The following is a 25,730-nucleotide window of genomic DNA, read 5'->3' as shown; positions in this document are numbered from 1 at the left end:
GCCGGAATGGGCCCAGTATTGCGTTATAGCAAAGACAAGAAGACATCAATATTGCATTATCTCATATTTAACTGTGAGACACAGTTGTTTTGGGGGCCTTAAAGATATTGTATTACCAAAGGAGACACAGGCAGACATCAACACACACAAACACCAGAGGAGGGGGGGGGGGCACATAGAGAATTTTAAAATGATAAGGCCTCTACACACCCTCTGCTCGTTCCCCTTCTCCCTCTCTCCCTCCCTCTCTCTCTCTCTCTCCCTCCCTCTCTCTCCTCTTCCTCTCTCTCCAAAGTCTTTGATTCGTCCGCACGGTTTGATCTGCGAGAGAGCGAGTTTTGTAAACACATTTTTCACGATCATATAGCCACGGGCAAGAGGAGCGTGAGGCGCGGAGGAAGAAGAAGGAGAAGGAAAGAGACTGAGTGAGGGAGGGAGAGAGAGAGAGTGTGAGGGACGTTTAATGAGTGTGCGAGATGGAAAGACAGACTGACACAAAAGGCAAGGATGGAGCCTCAAATGTGACTTACTGCAACACTGCACAGAGCAAAGAGGACACACACACACACACACACACACCGGGGAGCCCAGACTGATGGTTTTGGCACAAGTAAAGCATCACAAGGGTTGATGAAATGTGAAGCAACAAGAAAAAAAAAAAAAGTTATTCAGTTTTCCTCATCACGCAGAGAGGGAGGGGTGGAGTGGGGGGGGGGGTGGTGTGGGGTGACACTCCAACACTGCATTTCCCTATATGACATTTCCATATGACATGGTGCACCCACCGTCTCACACGCAGACACGCGCGCGCGCACGCGCACGGGAGACGGGAGACGGGAGTGTGATGCATCTCGTTGGGGATGATGAGCAGAGAGGACCGCGCGTCTGAAAACAGATTAGGGGCCAATAAAAGCCGAGTGCACACCTCGGTGTGTGAAGCTGAACTAATAACGGCGCGCGCTCCTTCTTGCTGTGTTTCTTCTCGGTTGGAACACTTTCTTTTCGTCATCTGGCTGCTGCTAACCCGGTTAGGTTCGATCGGCTCCGGTAATGCCGCTGACCCGTCGCTTATACCGACTCGTCTCCACGGGACGCGGCGGGGAGGAGAAGGGCTGCGGCTCGGTGCGCGCACCGGAGAGACACCGGCGACGGTGAAGGGCGAGGAGGAAGATGCGCGTGGGCCCCTCGTTGCCTTATTTATTCTCAAACTTTCAAATGACCGCTCATGGTCATTTAGACACACACAACGATGACCACGACGCGGAGAGGACGTTTGCATTCATTATTGGGGGGGGGGAAACATACGATTATTATTAATAATAATAATTTGTACTGCAGGTGCATTTAAAGGAATAACGGCTAATAATACGGATGCACCGTGAGCCTACATTATTATGATTAATATGAATATTATAATGACAATAATTACAATCAACAATAAAGCTCATAGTAATAAGGGACATGTGTTGTTCTACCTTCCCGCTGAATTGGCTCCTTCGGCTGGGTCAGATACAGGCCATCACATTTAAAGTGCTTTCCCACTTTGAGATTTGTTTGTTTTCCTAAAAGACGGGGAAACACTCCTCAACAATTCTGCAAAGGTCCCTCGCGTCGGTCGTTAAAAAATGGTTTATTTTTCCTTCCATTCTTCTCTCTCTTATTTCTCTATTTTTTCTAACGGACCCCGCTGCTTAAAAAAAATAAGAATAGCTGCAAGCGATGAAGTCGGTAGTGAGAATGTGTGTGTGTGTGTGTGTGTGTGTGCATATATTGCAGTGCACTGTAGCGTTTCCTCTTCCTCTCTCTTTCTTCTCTCAGTCTTTTCTGTCCGGGGAATTGTTCTCAACGTCCACAAACACATTGCAAATACCCGCCGGCCCGGCCGCATCGATTTCTAATTAGACGCCAGGATAATCGTTGGAGAGAGATGAAAAAAGGAGAGAGTGATAGCTAGACCAAGTAAATAAATATATAAACAAATTAGAGCCCAGATTAATTGAATGAATATGAGCATTAAAAAAAGAGAAAAGAAACAAAGGTGATCTTGCTGGATAACCTTTGAAAAGGAAATAAAGCTTGTATCCACACGGAGATCTTTGGGAAAATTAGGGCCTTTTTTTGTTCTGCAATTACTAATAAATTCACTTTAGTGTGAATTATTCTTTTTTTTTTTAAATGTCCCCACAAAAAAAAAAAACTTCCCGTAGGTAGTTTTTGGGGCGACATTGTGTCACTGCAACGGAAACACGCGGAAACGAGGACGGTGCTTCCGGTGAAGAACGTCCCCTCATACGTTTCTGACCCACTTGTCATTTCTTTTTACGTGGATGTACCTACGCGTGACAACTGTGACGGCAATCAACCTTGAAGTAAATCCACATCTGGGTTACCCAACTTCTCTTCAGTCAGTTCAGCCCCCCCCCCCCCCCCACCCCCCTGACAGAGTGTGACAGGGGGTTAGCCGGGGAGCTCAGGTAGCTCGTTTACTTTAATTAACGTTTCATCATCCTCGGAGCGGGACCGCGCACCGAATACACTCATTCATGCTGCTCCGTCTCTCTCATCCCTTTTCTCCATCCATTCATCACCTCCACCCTCCCCCCTTCCATCTCTTTTTCTCCCTCATCTTCACCTTTGGGCTCAACTCTCATCTTTACTTCAACAGCTCGCCATCGCCCCTCCTGCTCTCTGTCAGGCATATCCAGGGTCATAATTCAAACATCCTCACTCCCCTCTTCAACTTCTGCCTCCCTCCTCCTCCTCCTCCTCCTCCTCTTTAAAACAAAACTTTTTTCCTCCCAATAAATACAGGTTCATCATTTACAAAGACGCTGTTCAGGTTATCAATGCGAAATGTTGTACTTGTGATTATAGACACATTATGGCGCTGATGGGGAGAGGAGACGAGAGGGGGGCGGGGGGGGGGGGTATTGACAGTATTGATGAGCTTTGATCATATAAAAGGAAAATAAACCTCCAGTTGGTGATCATCAGGCGAATCAATTGTTCGTTTCAACGAGGCCAACTAAATGAGGTCCAAGCTTTTTAGACTGTGACTCACTTGTTGTTGGTCCGCGTGAGAGATCCATCACAGCAGGTCATGACGGGGAGAGTTTGCACTTTGTGCACAAAAATCATCCAAATGACGACTTAAAAACTTGTTTTTTTTATAGTTGGACCAAATCGTGTTTGACTCGTTAATATTAAAATATATACATGAAATACATATTAATATCATGTAAGCTACTATTTAGGCTAAAGGTTATTCAAGTCTAAAGAAACTTGGACTTGAGTTGATTAATGTAACAAAAACTCATCTGACCATCAGATCCGGAACTTTTTTGAGGACTGAAAGGCGTAAACGAGGGAAATAGCGTTTTTTAGGAGGTTAAAGATGGCCTGATGAATTAGTTTATTCTACAGTAGATGTTCACAGTACAGTTGTCTCGAATGGAATTTTCAGTGTCTTGAAATAATTGGACCGTACTTTCATTTAAATTGTGGAACATTCTTCTGAAGGGGAATGATGTTTTTTGCACTAGATTTCAGCGTGAAATGCATTATGAAAACCCGACAATTACCCCCCAAGGAGGAAGCCTTTAGTTGTGTTTATATCGATGAGAAGGAGTATTAGAATAATGCTATGATAATGCTTCACAACACAACAGCAATCTGTCACGGGATTCCTCTGGTGCACAAAGTGTTTTACAGTTAGAATCCAAAGACACGCAGTTGGACGACAGTCAGATCACGTATTGGGGTCTTATATTTTGCTAACTTCTTGTTAATGAAAAAAGGAACGATGAAAACCAATCAATAAAACCAGGAGTAAAAACTCTAGACTATCACAAAGCAATAAATCCCCCTCGGAGTCGGTGTTTGATGAACCGGTGGAAATGTGCAGGTGTTATACGAAGAAAAAGTCAAATAAGAGAAGAAAAAACGTAAATGCAGTTAGACTGTACGGCCGAGTGTGGTCTTGGCGGGACTCGAGCGCGGAGCATTCTGGTGTCTTAAAAGGTGTGAAACACTTACAGGTAACTGGATTTGTGGGGTTACGACCGTGATGAAACCCTCCGTCCCCACTGGGACTACGGAGGAGGAGGGGTTAGGAACCCACAACATCACAAACCTTAAAGCCAAACCCCAGCTTGGTCCGAGGAGAGATTACAACATTATTGCATAAAAATGTTTCTGCTTTGTAATCGTTTTATATTGATCCGCTCATTTGTGACTGGGGATCAGATACCACAACGTATGCAATCAATACTAAGCGACGCGAGGGGAAAATCCAGCACCCGGTGGGCGGCAAACGTTCCGCTGTTTGACCTCTGAGGGTAAAGTTCAGCCGCCAGTAACGGAGGGCAAACTACGAGCCGCGCAAAGAGCGTCCGCACCACGACATGCGTCATCTAGAACCGCACCGAGGATCTGCTGAACCACACCTTAAACTGGACCCGCACCAGACTAACTCTTCTTATTCTTATGGTGGAATCGTCCCAGGCACCATGGCCCCTTTATTTGAAGCTAAAATAAAATGGAACATGCCGAAAAATATGACTTCACAAAGACGACACATCAACGTGATAATCTGTTGTAAAAGAGCAGTTTCCATATTTACTTTGATTCGAATTACTTTTAATGAAATGAAAGTCTCTTCCCATTACACAGACCTCTAGGAAGTCACAACAAACAACCTCACACACGCGCGCACACACACACACACACACACACACAAATTCAATCCCTCCATCTTTCTTTCCGTGTTTCCATCTCCCACTCTCTTTCACACACACACACACACACACACACACACACACACACACACACACACACGCACGCGCGCCCCCGTCGGCCCTCTCGCCTGCGTGTGCGCGTCAAATCGAATCTCCACCTCAGTGCGTAATACACCTGCTGTGCCGGCATATAATGCGCTGCATACAGTGAGTGCACGATGACGGATTACTGAATTAGACCAATAATGACAAGTGACACTTGTGTTACCGCGTCCCTGAGCCGCTGCAGGGACGCGGAGGTGTAAATAAAGAACAGGCGCCGCGGCTGAGAGCAGGCAGCGGAGAAAAAAACAATAGATCAGAGACAAAGGAAGTCATGGAGATGGATTGGGAATTCTCAGCTTGTTCTGTAAATAACTTTGGTTTCTTTCGAGTGCAACTTCCACGTCCTGCGTCTTAACCCCCCCCCCCCCTCCTCGTGTCCGTTTCCACGGTGACGCGCAGTTGTCATGGACTCGCGATGGAGGCTCGAAATAGACGCGAAGCACAAACACCGCTGCGGTTGGACGCCGTATTCCAGTGCAAACCTTTGGTTTTTTTTTCTCTCTCTTCATACATATTTCAGGCCATGTTCTCCCCTGGACTTGGACTGGAGTTGAAGGCTCCCTGTGGTCACAGCATCAGCCTGACTAACATCTATGCAACAACTTCGGGCCGGACCCAAACTGCTCGGAGAAGTTTCGACGCGTTTTCCTAATGAATAAACATGAAATGTAGAGCGAGGTAATTTGTGAGTGTCCGCCAGTTGCAGAGCGGGGCGGTGTATCTGCAGGATGTCTGCCCCCCCCCCCCCCCCCCAATCCCGCCCCCCATGGACCAGGGTCTCCGCAGGCCTGCGCTCAGGATACTAAACCGTGCCAAATGAGGAAGAGGAGGTGCACTCCTCCCTGGCACTGCATGAATAAATCAGCCCACCACCCGGTGCTCCTGTATCGGGGCGAAGACTACAGGGACGCATACAGAGAGATGTACACAAACACATGCATGCATTCACACATGCACCCGTGCACTGAACAAACTGGACGACCGGCACCTAGGTGTGAGACACCAGTGGCTGTCTGCGTCCTCTTCGGGGTTAGGGACAAACTTTGATGCAAACATCAATGAGAGCATTTGCGTTGGCGCAACGTCAAGGATGCCAATTTAAGCGCGAGGCTCACCGGGCTGCCCGCGGTGCGTCATAATGGAGAATCAGTGGGGATTTAAGGCTGCCAAGCCCCGCGGTCGCTGTGCCGCAGACGTGTTGTGCCGTCGGGCGACATCCACAACTTACAGCTTCTGTTTATCTGCCCCCCCACACCCCATCACACCCCCTCACTTGATGGAGGAGAGACCAACAGGAAAAGTGAGTACCTAAGTGGGTCAAACACACACGCAGGGAGTGGATGCAGAAGAGCACGGGAGCGAGAAGGCAATGGCGGGAGCACAGAGGAAGGAAGACAGAAAGAAATATTGACAAAGCCTAGATATACACATAAGTCACCCGACACGAGCCGCCTGCTGCTCGGTTTTATAGAGCCGGCGGAGCGGCGTGACAGCCCAGTTCCTTCAGCGGGAAATATGGTCCCTCTCTACCCTCCCGCCTCCCGCTGCGCCATCACTCCTGTTTTCTGTCTATCCCACCTGATATCATTCTGTCACCTCTGTGCCCCCCCTCCCCTCCCACTTATTTCTTTCCTCCCCCGTTCTCGAATGTTTATTGGCGCTCCACATTCCGCCCGTCGTGTTTCCCTCCTCCGTTTCTATCCATCTTCATGTCGCTCTCTTAATCCCCTCTCATTTGCTCTCCTCGGCCCTCACCCCCCCCCCCGTTTCTCTCCCTGCTCTCCTGAAGCCGGCTCCATTTCCACCTACTCCTCTCAGCTTCCCTCATTCTTCCTGATTCATTTCCTCTCCGCCATCCGTTCCATTCATCCCCCTCCTTCTAAACGCACATCACCATCCCTCTCCTCCCTAAGCTTCCCTACTTCCATCCTGCACCTTTCCAGCTATATTTCCTCTGACCTCCATGGTCTCCTTAAGTCCATCTGTCTCTCCTTCGCCCCCCCCCCTGAACTTTATCCATCCTTTTCTTTAAACAGATTGCTTTGGCCCCTTCCCTCCTTGTTTTCACCTTCCTCAGAGATCTTTTGTCTCACCCATCCTAAAGATAAGCACATGCATTGGCCAAATTTCCCAGTTTTTCTGTTTACACTCCTGTCTCACCCCACGGCTCCTTCTCCCTACCTCCCCCCTTTCCTTTCCCCTCTTTCCCCTTGTCTTCTCCCCTCTTTCTCTTCTTTCTCTCTTCTCTTCTCTCTCTCTCTCTGCATTCCAGCCGGCCCTCCTTCTCTCATCCGCAGCCCGAGCACAGAGCCCCATGTGTCGGAATCAATTAGGGCTGAGAGCCGTCGCGGCCGCTCTTTCACGGAGGTAAATATTAAACTGCACCAAGCACCGAGGAGGAAGAGAGAGGGAGAGAGAGGAGGGGTGAAAGGGAGCCCTCCGTCCCTAATCCACCGCATCGATCAGGCGGGGATGAGGGTAATATATTATTTTGACAAGATACGATTCTCCGACGCGCACCGCTATCCCCGGCGATCGATTTCTTTTTTTCTCTCCATTTTTCCCCTTCCCCTTTCTCCCCCTCAGCGAGGGGGAAAGGGTTTGTGTGTTACTCTGTGTGTGTGTGTGTGTGTGTGTGTGCGCGTGTGGATATAGGTGTGCGTACGTGCGTCAGAGATAGGCAATTTGTGTGTTGTTGTCGGGCGTCTTGGCGCGTGCATGCGTGCACCGGGCTGTGGGTGGCTGACAATAGGAACAGCATCAGGAGACGCGTGGAAGAGATGAGGATGGCGCTGCTGGTACATCTGCGCGTGCACAAACAAGCTCCCGTCGGAACGGCCGAAGCGCGCGCACGGATCGTTGAGAATGGCATTGTGTGGATTGTGTGCGCGCGCAGGGTGTCACGGTTACAGTTAGTCAAATAGGTAGAGCTGACCTATTGTAAACTTCAGCGTCCTCCCCCGCACCTCCCCTCGATGTCGCTTTATAAACTGTGTCTAAATGCTAAATTCACAAATCAATTTTTTTATTCAACCTCTCCCCTCCATCACCCTCTGCCCCCTGTCCTCGTCCAGCAGCCTCACATCTGTCCTCCAGCGATGGAGAGTGTCCCACCAGCCTGTCCCCCGGTTTAATATCATCGCAGGGCACGGAAATATATTTTTAAAAACTGACGTTTTCACCTCATTTAGAAAATGAAAGACGCTTAATTTGGAGTGTAATCAGTAAACTACTAAATTAATCTGAAAGCCATTTGTGATGGACAACTTCATTAGAGTGAAACCGTTGGACCAAATCCAAACTTTAAGCAGGTCTCCACTTTTCTGGCAACAAAACCATTGAGGCAAGTTTGGGGAGAAAAGGTGGACATTAAGCGACTGAAAAACCACTCTGGGGTTGGGGGGGGGGGGGGGGGGGGGGTGTCATGTGGGGGCTGTGGGGGTGAGACCAGGTCGGTGAGACACGGGCCGTTCTTGCACGTGTCCTGGTGATTCTGTGGGTACCACGACAACGTGCCGTCAAGTCAGTGCGTTGTGTAAAGATGATTAGAACCAAGCTCGCACCTGAAGACGCATCCTTGTGTGTTTTTTGGTTCCAACCGGAGTGTTGTGGGGATAACAAACGAGTCACGTCCTGGTGCACACACACCGTGGCACCCAGCCGGGTGCCTCTCTGCGAAAAAAGCTCCGTCCGAGCAAGCACGACGTCACCCGCTGGCCTCCCCCCCCCCCCGGCTCACTCCCCCTCTCACTCCTCGTCTCCCACTTTCTCGGTTTCTACCTGACGCGACTCAGTTTTCCTCCTTCTTTCCATCCAGCTCTCGCCTTTATTGTGCCATTTTCTGCCACTTTGGTTCGAGAAAGGGAGGCCGTAATGCAATCTCTCCCCCTCTCTGCCCCCTGCTGTGAGGGAGAGAAGCCTGGCCTGTGTGCTGGGCCGGGGAGAAGGGGGAGAGACGGGGTCAAGGTGAGCTCTAATACACTATTGATCCGCCCCAATTGAAAACCTGATGGAAATTTTACCCCCCTTCCCTCCCTTCCTCGGCATCCTTCCCCTGCACACCCACCCCCCCCCCGCCCTCTCTCTCCCTGTGTTCCCCCCCCTCTTTGTCTACCGCCCCCCTCTCCCTTCCTCTTTCCCACTCCTCTCTTCCTTATGTCTTTCTTCCCTTCCTGTGTGTATCCTCCCTCCTTCCTCTTTTTCACTATTGCCGTTCACTCCTCCCTCTCTTCCCCCCCCCCAGCTGAACGGCTCTTTCACCCACCGACAGTTTCCTCTCCTTCACTCTGCCTCCATGTCTTTTAAACCGCGCCTCTAATCATTTCCACTTTTCTCCTCTTTCCCTTTTTGGTCTCGCCATCTTGCCCTCTTTCAAGCCGGTACCTCTCTCTTCCCTTTAAATCCCCCGCCGCCGCCCCTCCCTCGCCCGATGTTCCTGTGTCTCTCGCTCGGCTCCCCCCCCCCCTCTGAGTGTGCATCAGATGGTCCATTTCTCTCTAACCCAGTGCATATTGATCCCTATGGCAGTAGCATGCAGGGTGAGGACTGTGAGGACCACTGCTACAGTGTATTAAACGCCACAAACGCTTTGGACGTGGGGCCCGAGACACGCCCCCCCCCAGCAGGGCCCCGTCGATAGCTGCTCCCTCCTGTCAACAGCAGCCAAATGGTCTCTCAATCTGGGACTTGTGATGGGCTACAGATTGCTACAAAGAAACTGCAATGGATGCACCGCGCAGTACAAACTGATGGATTTCTTGACGGGAGAGACTAAAAATCCAGGACAAACAAAGGCAAATCAAATAAGCCTGTTTTAAAATAACTATTTTCTGCTTTGACGTATGAAAATAAAAACCTGAAATCGTTCCCAATCAGACGCTTGAAATGTTGCACAAACAGAATCTACGACCTCGGCTTTCACTTTGCTCCATTCTTTGCCTTAACGAGTCTCGGTAATAACACACTCTCGACCCGCAGTTGTGTGCTACAGCAATTATGGACGCAGCCGTGCACGCCGTGCACGCGCATCAAACAAAAGAGCCACAATGGCAGCAACGCAAGCGAAACCTTTCGCGGCTTCCCCCCCCCTTTCCCCACTTAACGAGAGCGACCAGAACCTCTCCCTCCCGTGGAGGCCGTATGCAGAGCTCACTGCTATCGCTGCGGCGGGAGATAAACGGAGTGCGTGCATGTGTGCGCTTGATTTATGTACTGTTGTGTACGTGTCAGACGGCCCGAGCTATCGGGACCAGCATCTCCCAATAGACACAGAAACGCTACAGCGGTGGAGGGACCCCTCTGTCGACCCGAGACCTCCGATACACATCTGGAACAGCAGAGCAGCGATTGGAGGGGTTTGTTGGAGGAGGAGGAGGAGGATGAGGAGGAGGGGAGCTAACTTCATTGCTCCTGTGTTTTTTTTTGTGCCATTTTCATTCAAAGCAGCATCGCCTTCGCTCCGGTTTCTCTTCCCTCGGCTCTTCTCCGCTTCACGCTGCCGAGAGAGAAGCTTTCGACCTCGAACTCTCGGTGGAGGAGTCTCGCAGGTAGCGGAGCTCCAACGTGCGGACCGGAGGTCCTGGAGTGTCTCCTCCACATTAAGCTTCTGTCCACATGAGATCCTCCTGGGTTACCCGGATCCCCTCGGGAAGCCCGTTCAGCCGAAGGATCCGCGGCTGTTTGAAAAGCACTTCAAGACATTTCAAGAAATATGTACAGCCGTAGTTAGAAATACGTGAGCTCTCACGCCGACTTTTCTTTGACCCCGAACAGAGTGACATGCAGGTTGATTCATTGAAGTCACGTCTTGTGCATGTAATAAAATATAACAGGTCTTTGTGTTTTCCCTGCTTCCTTTTTGTCAACTAACCGACATTCAGATGCTTTTCTCTTTCAATCACCCAGTTCTTCTCTCCCTCGCGGTCTCTGTCTCCCCCCTCCATCTAGGAAGGAATCAGTCTCACCTTAATTGCTCTTAAATCGGATTAATGACTGACCGGGGACAACTTGACTTAATCTTTCTTCTAGTAAATGTCTTCCTCTCTGCTTTTCTCATACGTCACCCTTAAACGTCTGATATTCTCTCGCTCCCTTTAGCTTTTTTTTGGGGGGGGGGGGGGGGTCCCTCGTCCCCCTTTCTCCCAACTGGCTTCCTCCATCTCATCCCCGTCCTTCTCTCTCCTCCCTCTGCGTCACTCCCCCCCCCCTGCGAGCGCCGATCCTTCTTTCATCCTTTTGGACGCACCCTGCCGTGCTTCAGCTCTGCTCGTCATCCGGGTCCCTTCAGCACCCCCCCCCCCTCCCTCCTCACCCACCCCCCTCCCTCCTCACCCCTCTCTGGACAACTTTCTATCATCCTTTCACTTCGTCTTCCTGAGATCTTTACCAACATCTCTTTGACTCTGCCGGACCCCCCCCCCCCCCCACGGTGTCTCTGAGCTGTTGTCTCTCCACAAGGTTGGCCGAGCGTCGCAGGATGTTGTGCACGTGTTGGCGCGTCGATGTGCTGCCGTCGTTGCCTCCTAAGTGCTTTGGCAATACTAGAGATCCGCTGTCATGCAGCTAATCCCCATCGAGTTACACGGAGCTCGTGTTGGGACGGAGGCAAAGGACACGAGAGGACGTCCACGCGCGGCCGCTCGAGCGGCTCGCTCGCACCCACGTGAGGGGGGGGGACGTACGTACGTAAAGCGCACGTTAGTCGTGTAAATGAGAATAATAATGCCAATAAAACACGCATTACAGTTCAATGCAAAACAACCGTCTCCATGTCACACGGATCCTTGTTGACGATTTAAGGGAAAAGAAATTGTGGCACTTTCCAAAACCCTGCAGTTCAAAAAAAAAAAAAACCTGAAGAGAAAGAAAAGGGGGGGGGGCAGCTTTCTGGACAAAAGCTCATTTTCCTGTTGGTTGCACACTGCTGCAGGCGGGCGAACATCCCACGGGAGAATTCTACCCCTCATACACCTCTGTTTTCCTCAGGTTTTCCTCAACTTTACACTCAGCAGCAGAAGCCACAACCGAGAGGGAACCAGGGTTTCTGTGTCTGGAGGGTCATGTGCTCGCGCATGGCTTGTCGAGCCCGGGGGGGGGGGGGGGGGGGGAGGCCGAGTCCGACCAGCTCAGAGCCACCAGGTCGGACCCTTTTTTCTCTTCTTATTGAGACAGAGGAAAGCGGAATCCGTCATTTTCCAAATGCGGGGGGGGGGGGGGGGGCACATTTGTTCGCCTCCGAGCCACTTCCACGTCTTTCTCCCATTTCTCTCCACTCGCCAATGCCTTTCGCCCCCCCCCTGCATGTACACCGTAGCATGCTGCCCCCCCCCCCTCCCTCCTCTCTCGGTGCAGTCAGGATTAAGCATTTATCTCGGTGGTCCTCCTTTCGGCCCTAAACGCCCGTGAGGATGATAAGGGTTGCTGGGATTTGTCAAATTGTGCGCCATTGATTAAGTGACCTTTCACACCTGCAAGTCTCTGAGCCACTCGACTCACCGCCGACAGGCCAGACAGAGATAGATGGAGACACCTGGCTCTTATTATTGTGTACAAGTTTGTAGTTACCAGGTGTGGCAGCCAGACGACAAGGTATGAGGGAGGGGGGGGGGGGGCTCGGAGGCGATGGGGAGAAAAGATACAGAGAGTCCTTCAATTGCCCTGTAGGCTTAGAGTGTAACAGTAGAAGAAGTGTGTCCACAACCAGCCAGTAATGGGTGTTGAATAATGAATAATGAAACGCAAATGTGAAGATGCGCCGAGGGGCTGATATCAGACAGGAAGGATTAGGGGGGGGGGGGGGGGCAGAGGAGCCGGAGGAAGCATGCAGACATTGGGGAGGGGGGCTGGAGGGGGTGCATGGCACACTGGACATTTTGACTCTTTGACGGGTCTTGGCTGTTTCCCAAAGCAAGGAACGAGGATCCAAAAAAAAGCAAATCCGAAATATCTGACTGAGAATTTCCAGCAACCGATTATTTCACAATCTAAATGTCTTTGTTCATATGAGAGTTTGTACATATTGAGCAGTAATATTTTACATTCCATCTGTTTTTATCTGGTGGTCTAAATTTTCAAATCGGTGAATTCATCCTTTTTTTTTCGTGAGTGAATGGACTTGATTTCAGGAGACAAACATTAAATTAAATTATATAAACTGCGAGGGAATGCAACAGGAGGCAGGTGGGACCCTAATGTTCACTCACCTGGACTTCCGCGTCGGCCCGCCTCAGAGATGCACCTGAGGCCAAAGCCCGACGGCCGCCTCTCGGCTCGGACGGGAGCTGGTTGGCCGCTGCGCGCGTTGTTTGGCACCGGGAGGAAGGAGCCGCTGCGTCACTGCGCGAAGGCCTCACTAAAAAAACCAACGGACACCACATTTAGACACGTGTTAAGGGCACAGAAAGGACGAGGCCGTGCAGCCGCTCTTGGGATATTTTTTTGTATCCCGCAGGAGCGCTGATGGACACATCGACCACAGATCAATGTCCTTATTTACTCTTTGCCATCAAACAGAGACAGGGAGACGGAGGAGGAGACGTCCGACAAGTGGGAGAAAATCCCCGTAACACCCCCAAAATATTGACTTGACTTTGACTTGCGCGTCTTTAGCGGACTCGCGAAGCCCTTGATGCACTCGCTGGTAAAACATTCACCGGAGTCCGTGTCTCTGCGGACTCACGGCCCCCGTACGGCTCACCATCTCGGCTGGATTCATGCAAGGGTTACAAGGTTACGGTCTGGGACCGCGTTTATCGGCGCACGGCGCGGACACGGAGGCCCCGAACGCCGCCGCGCGCCGCGCCGCGCCGCGCGCTCTGCCATCGAGACACGGGGAGCTGGAACGGGCATCGACCGCAGAAACCAGCCGCGCTTTGATCAAACCAAATGGCTTTCCAGATGACAACACATTAAGGATGAGAGCGTTTTAGGAAGAAAAAAAAAGTCCACAGAAGTTTCTCTTCCGAATGAGATGGAGATGAGGAGAGGTGGCGGCAATAAGAGAAAAACAAGTCTATTTCCAGAAATTACCCCCATAAGAGGGAATACAAAATACATTAAAGAAAAATGAAGTCAGAGAAACGTATTAAGGGAAGTTGCATTAACTAATTACTAAAACGTTACTTAATAATAAATACACACATAATCATAGTTCAAAATAATAGATAAATACAGACAAATTGATAACTTATGTGGTAAATACCGGACAGAACGGCTGTGAATTAAAACAGTATATTGTATTATGAAAGGTGAAATCAAAGCATTTATCTAAGATAATTAAATTACAAAACAATTATAAATCTACTAATAAGTGAAGGCGGTTTTACATTTAAACCAGGACGCTTTGGGAAATAAACTATTGATTCCAGAATATTTGTTCGATAAAATATAAAACTATATTATAAAAATGAAAAAAAGGAATATATTAATTAAACAATAAAACGAAATTAATTGTATTGTGCATGTTGTATGGGAACTACTCAACATAATCCAAGGGATTGTAATCAGTTTTATGTAGTTCTTTCTATCTCTGTAAATAAATCGAGCTGAAGAGATATTTCTCATATCTGCCTTGTAAATAAATGAATGTTAACAAACGAGTTCAAAGGCAGCCGCGCAAAGGTGAAGGATGAAAGGGGGGGGGGGAATAACGTGGGAGAAATTTCCCCAAATGGCACTTAATGTCGGAAATATTTTCACCACGTATTGACAGCAAAGAGACGGATGAGACGGCCGGCGAGAAGAGGCACAGAAACGGGGAAATAATCCAATTAACGGGGGGGGGGGGGCAACACGTCGACCTGAAACTTGACACACGGCAAACAAACTGTTTCAGACCAACAGACTGAAGCCGAGAGGGAGAGGAAGTCCAAAAGAGTAAGTCAGCAAGAAGCGAAAAAAACTACTTTTAGGGAAAGAAAAGCTCCATTCAATAAATAAATAATGTTATTCTATTTATTGTCTGTACTCATTTAAAACAAGTATTAATTCATATTAACATTTTTTATTTTTATCATAATTAGTAATGTATTTGCTATTAACTGTAAATTAAATACCACTAAGCTTTCTTTGCTACAACTTGGTTGAGGCTGCTGTTGTGTAAAGTTAGAGAAACAGAAAAACAACATTGGCTGGGTTTAGGCTGGATCCATTGATCGATCTCTTAATCTGGAATAGTTACATGCATGTATTGATCGACGAACGCTGTTTATCTGGAAATATACTGGCCCAAATAATTGATGAAGTACACCCACGGCGCACATAAATATGCATTCAAGTTGTGAGGGGGTAAACATCTAAGAAGAAGAGGGAAAAAAATCAGAGGAGTGACCAGTAAATTCACAGATTATTATTCCAAATAGTCTTTTTTCCAAGTTTGGCTCCAAACTGTATCGATGCACTTCTGAAACGAACTCCCACGCGGGTCCGAAAACACACAAACCGGCGGCTTCACCCCAGTTTGAGAAAACACGGCTTTTCCTCTGGTGAAACAGTCCACGAGGATTTTTATAGATGTGTTACACATTTCTATTTTAAATTTGGGGGCAATGGGAGATGTTTCTGAAAAATGTTTAAAATATAAACTTGAAAAATAATGCCGGCAGATTTGGCTAATTATTGATCTTTAAACTAAGACTCTCCAAAGCGGGGGGGGGGGGGGGGGGGGGGGGGGCGGGGTGAACTTGAAATTGATTACAACGCTAAGCCGAGAGGATGGAACACACATATGATTGATTAATTAATCAAGTAATACAAAAATTACAAGCAGGATGTCAGCAGGTGCGATCACGTTACAAAAAAACAGATGCAACCGAGCACCAATATCTCTCTGCCCCCCCCCCCCCCCCTCACACAAACACACACTTTCTAAAATATTTATAAAGGTAGATTAAACGGGGTCACCCCCCCCCCCCCCCCCCTCTAATAAAACAGACAGAGATGCTGAGGTCCTTGTGTTAATTGACTGATGGATGCGGCGGAGTGAAGGTGACGCGTTAACAGACAGAGGCCAGTCCGGGCCAGCGCCAACAGCTGGACGCACCGCAGCCGAGGAGACACGGATGTGCACGTGCCCCTCGGGGTGCGTCTGTGTCCGCGCTTGCGTGTGCGCGTCGACAAAAGACTTGAACTTGAGCAAAGTTCCTGAAATATACAAAAAAAGAGCCCAAAAGCAAACGCAAGGCGCTTCGGAATAATCACAGCAAGACAAGAGGCGCAATAACGCACGTGTGAAGTTTGTGTTGTTAAAAGGGATCAATGCGCACTCGTAATAGCGACAGTTATTATACATGAACAAGCTGTCGGCAGCACAAATGAATCACAACACGTTTCAAACGCCGCTGCACAACGGTAACTTTTTCTTTGCCGTAAAAGAAGCACAATTGAATCTCACCAGCAACCCCCCCCCCCTCCCCCCCCACCTAAAAAAAGAGACATTCAAATGTAATAAAAGACACAAAGCGGACAACGTACCTCCGGTTCCTCTTCTCCGCTGTGCTGTCAAAGCTCACCGGCTGAAGTGCGACCAGCGACCAGTCAATCCGCGCGCATTCACCGGAGAGGCAGCACTACTACCGACCTGCGCCGCGAGGAGAGCAGAGGGAGGGGAGGGGAGGGGAGGGGAGGGGGGAGGTGTGTGTGTTTCTCTTTCCTTCCTTCCCTCCCTCTCTCTCTCTCTCTCTCTCTCTCTCTCCCTGTCTATGTGCGCGCGTGTATAAGTAGTTAATTAGCAAATCCCCATTCGCTGTGCCTCGGGTCGGTTTGTTTTCCCCGGTCGACAAGCCGAGAGGAAAGAGAATTTGAAGTAGGATTCGACCCGTTTCCGCTGCTGTGTCTCATATATGAGGATTGTGTGCGTGTGCGTGCGCGTGCGCGCGAGAAAGAGAGAGAGACAGAAGGAGCCTCTCCATCTCACTTCCGTCCCCCCTTCTGGCCACCGAGGAGTCACCAACATCTGGACCCAAGAAGTTGCTCAACTTGAAGGCGGTTCATGTTATAGAATCAAATGGTTTCTGTCTGTAAGCACACACACACACACACACACACACACACACACACACACACACACACACACACACACACACGGCGTGCCCTGCTCCCGTGCCAGTAAATCGACTCTTCCCTTAACAAACTTTAATTATTTAATTGATATCCGATCAGCAACTTAATAATCAATTAGGTAAACCTATGGAAATCAGTTGAGTGCAGAGAGGCGGTGCGTCGGACGAGGGAATCAAAAGAGGAAAGGAGAGAGGAGGTGAAGGAAGGAAGGAAGGAAGGAAGGAAGGAAGGAAGGAAGGAAGGAAGACCCGCGTGTGTCCGGTCACATGGTTGCGACCAGGTGATGGAGGTTGATCTCAGTGCGCGAGGGACAACATGCCAGTAGAACGTTTCATCACTGCTCGACTAGAGTTCAAGTGACTTGTCAACTAATCAATTACTCACAAAATGAACAGAAAAAAATCTTTGGAATTGATACACTCACTGGTTCCAGCACGGCTCACTGCTGTCTCCTCACGCCATCGGTGTATTTGGGTGTCAGTGGGTGAATGATGACATGAGTCATGCAATGATCATCTGATCAGTTTCTTGAGAACATCCCTCAATGAAAAAAAAACTACTTCTTTCAAAATCAGTCCCCTTTAAGAATAAATACTAAACAGCATTAAAAGCATGGGGCATTGGTGCAACTTGTCCACAGCCATAAAGATAAAAACCCATCGCCTCCGCAGCGCCCTCTAGTGTTGACCGCGGCTCTCAGCCTCCAGAGCTCGTCAACCCTCGTTGTCAAAGGGTTGACACCTGCACACGGCTGCCTTGTGTTTGGTTTTTCTGTTTTTGTTTGCGTGCACGGCCGTTGTTTCCCTTTATGCTGTATGTCGGGCTTGAGAGTGTGTGTGTGTGTGTGTGTCGGGAGCGGTATCAGATGCTCACACACTCTGCAGATGAAAGCTTTGCCAATACAGCGAGTCCCCTGAGGGTCACGGCAATATTGATGTGACCACTAGTGTGTCTGTGTGTGTGTGTGTGTGTGAGCGTGCAACTGTGCCCGCTGCGTCCCATTATTTGCACACGTTTGGTGTTTGTTGCACTTGTGCACGTCACCTCTAAAATCCAAAAGGGCACGAGCAGAAGCGGACACACGGCGAGCAGCTGATGTCGGAGCAGGTCCCGGCTCAGCAGCTGGAGCGTCTGTGCCTCCGACACCTGGGAGGCACACGTGACGGAGTGGGGCGGCGCCGGAGGAGGATGAATAACTGACCTATCACATCCCCACTGACGGAGTTAATTAATATAAGTAGAGCGGGGGATTCTCAGCTCACTTTTCACCGTATGGATTTGCTGTCTCCTCACATTTGGTTTGTTTTATGTCTATTCAATGCAAATCCAATGTGTTCTGTCCCGCAGCCCGATCGTGACAGCTAATTTTTGGTATGAGCCGTTCTGATAGGGCGGGTTTTAATTGTGGCCCCCGCACAGCTCGGCTGTGACTGATTGATATGAAACCTCATGTGAATGGATGTCAAATCGCAGCAGAGTGAATCGGTAAAAGGCTCTTATTCGGTGCTCTGTGTTTCCGCTTGAGGCCACTCGGTACTTGTTGTCGGGCCTCCACGCGTCGTGTGGAATTTATGAAGCTAAAATGTAGCGTTTAAGGAAATAGGGTCTCGTTGGCAGAGGAATTAGGGGGAGGGGGGGCAGTGAGAGGAGGAGGGGGGGGGGGCAGGAAATCCTCACCGGCTCTTAGACTCTCTTATACATGCAAACAGTCTTTGTTGGGGGGGGGGGTGACACAAGCAGGTCAGACAGGAAGACAGGCAGAAGAAGATGGGAAATGGAGAGAAAACGAGGGGAAAGAGAGCAAGAAAGAGCTCCAGTGGCCAGTCTTAATCTGAGCTGTTCTGATCAATAGCCCATTTCCCATTGTTGCCAGAGCTGTTCGATCGCTACACCACGGAATTAACACACCCACTTTAATCTAGGGGGAGAGGAGCAAGGGGAGGCAGAGGAGGAGGGGGGGCAGAAAGGGGAAGAAGGGGGTTAAGGGGGTGAGTGGGGAGCAGCTGTGGAGGCATTCTCAAATGAAATCAAATCTAATTGTTATCACTGTAGCCGCTGCACTTATTACTACACTGTTACAATTATCCAGCTTCTATGTGCCCCCCCCCCCTCGCCCCCCGCGTCATGTGCTGTAAACTGGACGTAAAGAATCTGAATTAGTGTTTATTTGTTTCATTTTGCTGGCTTTAGATTGAATTGGGTTGGGAGGTTGAGGGGGGTTGGAGGGGGGGGGGGGGTGTTGTGGTCAGGTACGGTGTGCAGGATCCACTCTAACATCTGGCCGTCTCAATTCGGGCTTCACGACTTAATGCTGTTATGTTACGAGAATGTGTTCACAATGGCCGTGAAAGCGTATTAAATGCAGGGGGGGGTTTGTTCTGGGGGCAACAACAAGCCGCCTCACAGGTTGGTCACTTCAAATAAATACCTAATAATATATATATATATATATATATATATCTGCTGCCATCAAGTCAAAATGTATTATTAATCAGCTTTAATTTAAACATGTTATTTAAAAGGGAAAAAAATAGCAATTCTGTTGATGTTGGAATGGAGGCAAACATTTCTAATGGAAACAAAACCATTTGTATCACTAGTGCGGACGTTAGAAAACCTCTTGTTGTTGTGATTTTACATACGAGGGGACTCGAGCCTTTTTAATTGGATTGCGTTGCTATCGATTCTGAATATTAAATTGCGTTAAATTACGTAAAAATTACGTAAAAATTGCGATGCAATACATGGTTTTCCAAAGAATGTTCACTGAAAACAGAAACTCATCTTTGGGGCAATATTGTACATCATAAACACATTATATTTGAAAGGCACACACAGTGAATTCAGGTTTCAATGCATGAAACGTAAAGAGCATTAACTTCATATCAAATAGATGGCAATCCACTGCAAACCCAATGGTCACAAACAAGGAACCGAAGACGCTTCCTCTCTCACAACAAAGCTTCTAAAGGACCAACTCCGTCACTGAAGGGAATGACGGCGCCGACCCGCGGGTTCCGATCACATGTCTACAGCTCTGGGTGCCGCCTGCGGAGTCTTTGCTTACTGCGTTCCACCGAGACAGCTTGAGGGGACAAAACAGCACAGAAGCTCTTCCCTGCCACCCCAGGCCAGAACCAACCCACCCCCCCCCCCCCGCCCATCCTGATCCATTCTACTTACTCTAGTTCTTTTGAAGTCATTTCATAACAGAGCAATTTTCTCGTTAGCGTTTGGCTTTAATTGTGGGTAATTAAGCGTGCTGCAGCAGTAGAGAGAGCGCTGTTTGGAGGACTGGGGGGAAATTAGCCGTAGTTCAGCTGTGAAATATGGGGTTAAGTGGGAGACAGGGCAGCGAGAGGAGAGAGCTGAGGGGGGTCACTGACTCCAAAACAGGGGGCGCGCCGTCTGAAAGGAAACAGGCTTCGGGCGTAGCAGAAGACGGGAAGGTAGCAGGAAGAAACCGGGCAACACAGATGGGCAGTTGTTGCAAGAAGATCAACTGGGCTGAAGGAGGCAAAACTCTTGATTTTGCATGAGAAAAGATGTAATATTATGTTACAGGTGTTGGGTCAAGTGATTCTGACCAAGTGAAGCTTTGTAAGAGGGTATGCAATGCAAATTGTTGGACCAAATTGTTAAAGTAAATACAATTCAAGTGACCTATAGTGTGCAGGATTTTAAAAACCTTTTAAACGTTACAGTGAGCAGAATGAATGAGTTTCCATCAGCTCGCACACAGCAATGGAGTCTGTATACAAGCAGAACCCCGGGGTGGCACTAACTGTCACCAAGTGGATTATGGACTTTACACAGAGTGACCCTTGATTAAATCCATCCCCCTGCTGAACAGAGCCCCTGCCCTACACACCCATTAATGCTTTTATTTTAACCCCACGGCAGCCATAAACGCGGCGCTGGCCGTAAAGCCGATGAGGAAGGATCCGAGTCGTTGACTGTAGCGTCGAATGCGACACACTCCGCTGGGCGCCTTCATAAGTGCTTCACCCCTCGGAGGAACCGTCCCCACTGAGCATAATGGACCCGTTAAAGCCTCTATAAATATTGGCTCCCGTGCTTAGCGATCGTTTGAATACCTCCGAAATAGAGCGCCGGCTGCAAACAAGTGGCTGGGCGTCGGAGGTGGTGAAGCTAACACCTAATCAATGAAGCAACGCTCCCTTCCAGTGGGCCATCGCGGAGCCCTGATTCATGCGGAGGGCGCGGATATAATGTGGTTTAGAATAAGCACCAAACTGCCTTATTGATTTACACATTATCAGTGTCAGTAGGAAAAGTTCTTTCAGGAAGAGGTGGAATACTGCTGCGATATCGGCAAAACAAAAACACACGAGGAGAGCAGCGGGCACTAATGGTCACTCGGTCCAGGTTGGGTGCCGGCGTTGCAGGTTACGGTCGTGGTCCTGTGACTGTGTCAAAAACAGGAAGATTTACACCGTTTTGATCAAGGCCACAAGGCTGCTTCCTCACAATTACTTGGAAGAAGGCAACCACCGAAATCCAACGCTGATTGGGTGTATTTGAAAATGTGGACGCGTGACCCACGTTGTCCACTCCAGTCAACCTGGATGGATACCAGTATTTTAACATTCAGGACATCAACTGATAAAAGGATGTGTCTTTAAATGCAGTCTTCTAAAAGAAGAGAAGTATCTCAACAAGCTACTCGTCATTTGCCTTAGATTGGAGGGGAGGAAGCCCCTTTAGATGGAAAGAAAACCTCTAAGGCTGGAACTCCTCTCACAAAGGGGTGGCTTTCAGTGACAAACCACTGCAGCTTTTGATGTAAATAGTAATGTTGAAGCTGCAAAACAAAGGGCAAAAAAGAGTCAAACCAACGTGCACGTCTCTAAACTATAATCCATCTCCCTACAGGGCTCATCTTTGGGTTGAGTCCCATTTGTCTATTGATTCACAAACCCGCTTTCGCACCTTTGTAGTTGAAAACAGCAGCAGCGTTGCATTGTCACCAAGTGACATATTTCATCTGTAACTGCATGGCTAAGTGAAACCCAGAAGACATTCCTCATTTCCCAGCACACTTAGAGCAGTATAATTTCATGCTGCACATTGGATTTTGATCTATAAATGAGAAATTCAGCATGGAGCTATGTCGCTTTTACAAGTTATGGTTTTGACCTTGAGTGACAAGAGCTTGAAATCAATGGAAAGGTCACGCTGGCAGTAGGAGGGCCGTTTGGACACCGAATGTGTGACAGCACACAAGCAGCTTTACATCTTTAACGACATTCACACATTGCGTCATCGTGTATTTAACTTCGTGTGAGATATGAGATTTGGGGATTTCTACATGAAGTTTGATTCAAATATATTAGATGGTATTTTTGAAAAAACCATTGCAAATCTTCAGCATCTTCATGGAGCACATGTACCTAGACAGAGCTCTGCTGATGGACCCCATCTATATGTGACGAAAGAGTCGAAGTGACCTTGACTTCTTGGGCTGCATTCACTGAAAGTGACATCGTGAAGATAACATGAAGCTCACAAAGATGTATGAACTCAGCCAAACACAGTCTGTCTCCCATTCGGTTTCAAAGCAACAACTTCAGATACATGGCTGGACGTCAAAGATTAATCTCACTGCTTTCTCTGGAGTTCATTATCAAAAAGCTGAGCACCCCCCCCCCCCCTTCAGACCACAAGAACATGTGCAGATCGAAAACTGGGTGAAAGTCTCTCACATCAGCCCCAAGTTAATTAGAAGCATTTTCCCGTTTAGATGTGAAAGAAGCACGTGGTATAAAACTGAAACATATGGATTCATGTTCAGGGGTATGATGTCATGTCAATTAGCCTGTGGGAATGCACGCACGTGTATGACCGAGTACACGGTTAAGCGTGTAATTAAAAGGACCCCCAGTGCATGAACATCTACAAGTCATTTCAAACCCTCCTGCACACGTGCACGGACGCCCACCCGCGACTTTGGAGAACTTTTTTGAAGTGATTTCCGGGGTCCCACGCGGTCCGCTCATACTTTGCACCCCACGTGCGTGTGGCGTCGGCTCCGAAGCTGCAGTGGGACGTAAATCACGAACGCGACGCACACGTTTGTTTTAGATTAAAGCCGGAAACCTTTTAGGAATCGCTGCCCATCTATTTGTAGGGAGACGTATTCTATATATTGCAGCTCTCCGGCGCACGAGCGTTCAAAGCCGCCATCAATCAATCTTCGCAGGAGGTGCGCATGTTCTCCCCCCCCCCCTCACCAAAGTGCATCGCATGGCTCTGGCGCGTTTGTCCATTATTAATGCCACTTGTCCGTAACAGAATATGGAAGCAGGGAGCCTACCTTCACCGACGCCGCGTCATTGACTCGATCAGCAGCTCCCTCGGGGGGGTTTGTGGGGATTCCCGTCGACGTGCGCAGAGGACTGATGGCAATCTGGGGACTTTAACAAATCGGAGCGCGCATCCTTCCGCCTGCATTAAACTACATTGGTAAAGAGTTGCACTGGCATGGTGTATGCGTGGCAACGTGCGTGAGCGCCGCCCGCACAGGAGGGAGAGAAGGGGCAGAGCAGCGTGCAGGACTAGCGGGGGAAAAGTTGTCCCGGAGCAACAGAAAGTTGACAGGAAACCGAAAGGAGGCTCCGCTGCCTGCAGACACTGTCCCGAAATGCAGCCTGACCACGAAGAAACCGGCAGGTGTGAATGGGGGGGGGGGGGGGGTCCGGGCGCGGGGAGAGATGGGAGGATGAAAGGGCAGAGCGAGAGAAAGAGAGATCGGGGGGGGGGAGGGGGAAATAATAGAAGGTGCGAAGCCTGACCCTCCACCTCACATCAGCCCCGCTGCATTTAAGTTCCTATCAGCCGCAGAGTGCGCGCACGTGCTCCCGTGGACGTGCGGCTGGAGGATTGACCTGCACGGCGTGGAGAACCGCCCCGAACCGGGGAAGTATATGTAGAGGCGGGGGGGGCCAGAAACACGATCGATCGGGTTATAATTTTGTCCGAAGTCGAGTGAAAATAAAGTTCATGGACGAATGAAATTTGAAAACAGATGGCGGCTCCCGTCGCTCCTAAATAAGATTCGATCTCTGGGAATGGAGTGTGGATAATATTTGGCGGGACGTTTGATGAAAGTGACGTATTTTTCATTTTGGACAGGTGGGGGTAGATGAGGTGGGAGGAGGGGGGGGGCAGCGTGGAGGTGAAAGGGGGGGGGGGTATGATGTGTCTATAGGGACAGAAACTAAACTTGGAAGAGGAGGACGCCATGTCCCCCCCCCCTTCAGATTTCATCTCATCCCCTTTCTCCATTTGCCCCCCCCCCCACACCCCCTCCCTCTCCACGCACACACCTCCCCTCACTTTCCTCCACCTCACCCCGCAAAGAGGGGTGCCGGGTGGAAGGAGGAAAAGGAGAGAAAACAAGAATACCAAATAAATGAGAAATTTTCGTACAGGCCCCGCTTCCGTGCGTTCCATGCTAGCAATAACAATTAAATATCGACCGCTTTCCCGGCCGGAGAGAACCTGAGATACCCAGAGACTGCCAAGTACTACCGAGACCCCCCCCCCTCCCTCCCATTTCTCCCCATCTTCCACATATGCACTCACTCACTCCCTCTCCTCCCTTTTCTCGTCACCCCCCCCCCCCTATATACCTATTTTCCTTCTAATCCAAGCCCATCAAGCCAATCTCGTCTAATTTGGTGTATCTCATTTCTCTTGATTCCATCCCACACCCCCGTTTCGGCTCCACTTGTATCGTGGCTGATTTGGGGGGAGCCTCTCGGACACGGTCCCGTGCTAAAAAGGACTTCCGCGCTCCACGCGCGTTGGTTCATCAAAATCAATTATGGGATGAGATTCACGTTGCTTTGCTTCGGGCTCGTTGGTGCTGCTTCTGCTTCGCTCGTGACAGTTGACGTGTCATTTTCAGCACACCTGCGCCTTTCAACGCAGCACACCTGAGCCAGCGACGGGGTGGTTAAAGAAATACAACGTGCAGTGTGTGGAGAACATGACAATGTGAGGACACAGAGATCCCCGTGGACAGGTGGACGGGTGAGCCGTGATCCAGTGATTGCGTGAACCTCTTCCTGCCCGCATCGTGCTTTCCTTTTATGGCACAATTTTCTTTCATCATGGCCGACTCCATGTTGGGGCATTTCATCAGTGACACCTGCCAGACTCACTGGAGAATTTGTTGAACTCTAATTTGGTGGAAAAAGAAAAAACAAATCACCAATGGATTATATATATATATATATATATGTATATATATATATAGTAAATGTCAGTTTGAAAAGCAACCAAACGAAAGAAAAGAACCCGGCAAGTGGAATCTTTTGGGGGCCTGATGGGAGATCCAGTGACTCTTTGAAGACCTCTTGCCTTTTATTGGACCAGTTTCCCTTTATAGCATTTCTTTATGGTGGATGGATGGCTTCTTGGCATTTTATTTGTGAAACCTTAGAGGATCATTGTGAAATATAGTGTGCTATAATTTGGTGCGACCAGAAGATAACGGTGCTCATGCATTAGCAGCCTCTTGTTCGTTGACCTTGCAGGATTTTTCCGAATGCCCCTTTATTTCTAAAAGCTTCACGTGTGGCTCTTTGAGCAATATGGTGACCTGTAATCTAGAGCTTTATATCCAGCAGGGAACAATAGAGTGTGGAGGGTTCAGGCTTCAGACCAAAAGACAAACAGGTAGACTCCATTCCTTCGCAACAACCTCCTTTTGTTGATTGACGGGCCCCCTGGATTTGTGCAGCTCGTGACCAGACTGCCGGAGGAGGGGCATTATGTGGGACTTAGAAGTCCTGAGCACGCCAA

The 25,730-nt window shown here is 49.1% G+C and overlaps 1 protein-coding gene across 1 annotated transcript in view; it reads right to left on the bottom strand.

The window, feature by feature from the left end:
- The window catches only part of erfl1 (Ets2 repressor factor like 1), a 29,634-nt gene extending 13,243 nt beyond the window's left edge, over positions 1-16,391 (bottom strand). The window contains exons 1-2 of the mRNA XM_062565373.1: positions 16,311-16,391; positions 13,043-13,191 (exon numbers count right to left, since the gene is read on the bottom strand). The gene's annotated coding sequence lies outside the window, so the exon portion shown is untranslated. The remainder of the gene's footprint in view (positions 1-13,042; positions 13,192-16,310) is intronic.
- Positions 16,392-25,730: the final 9,339 nt, after the last annotated feature.

Source organism: Pungitius pungitius, chromosome 11, assembly GCF_949316345.1.
Source record: "Pungitius pungitius chromosome 11, fPunPun2.1, whole genome shotgun sequence".
Lineage (NCBI taxonomy): Eukaryota > Metazoa > Chordata > Actinopteri > Perciformes > Gasterosteidae > Pungitius > Pungitius pungitius.
Note: the sequence above shows the minus strand (reverse complement) of the source record. Positions and strands in the feature narration are given on the sequence as shown.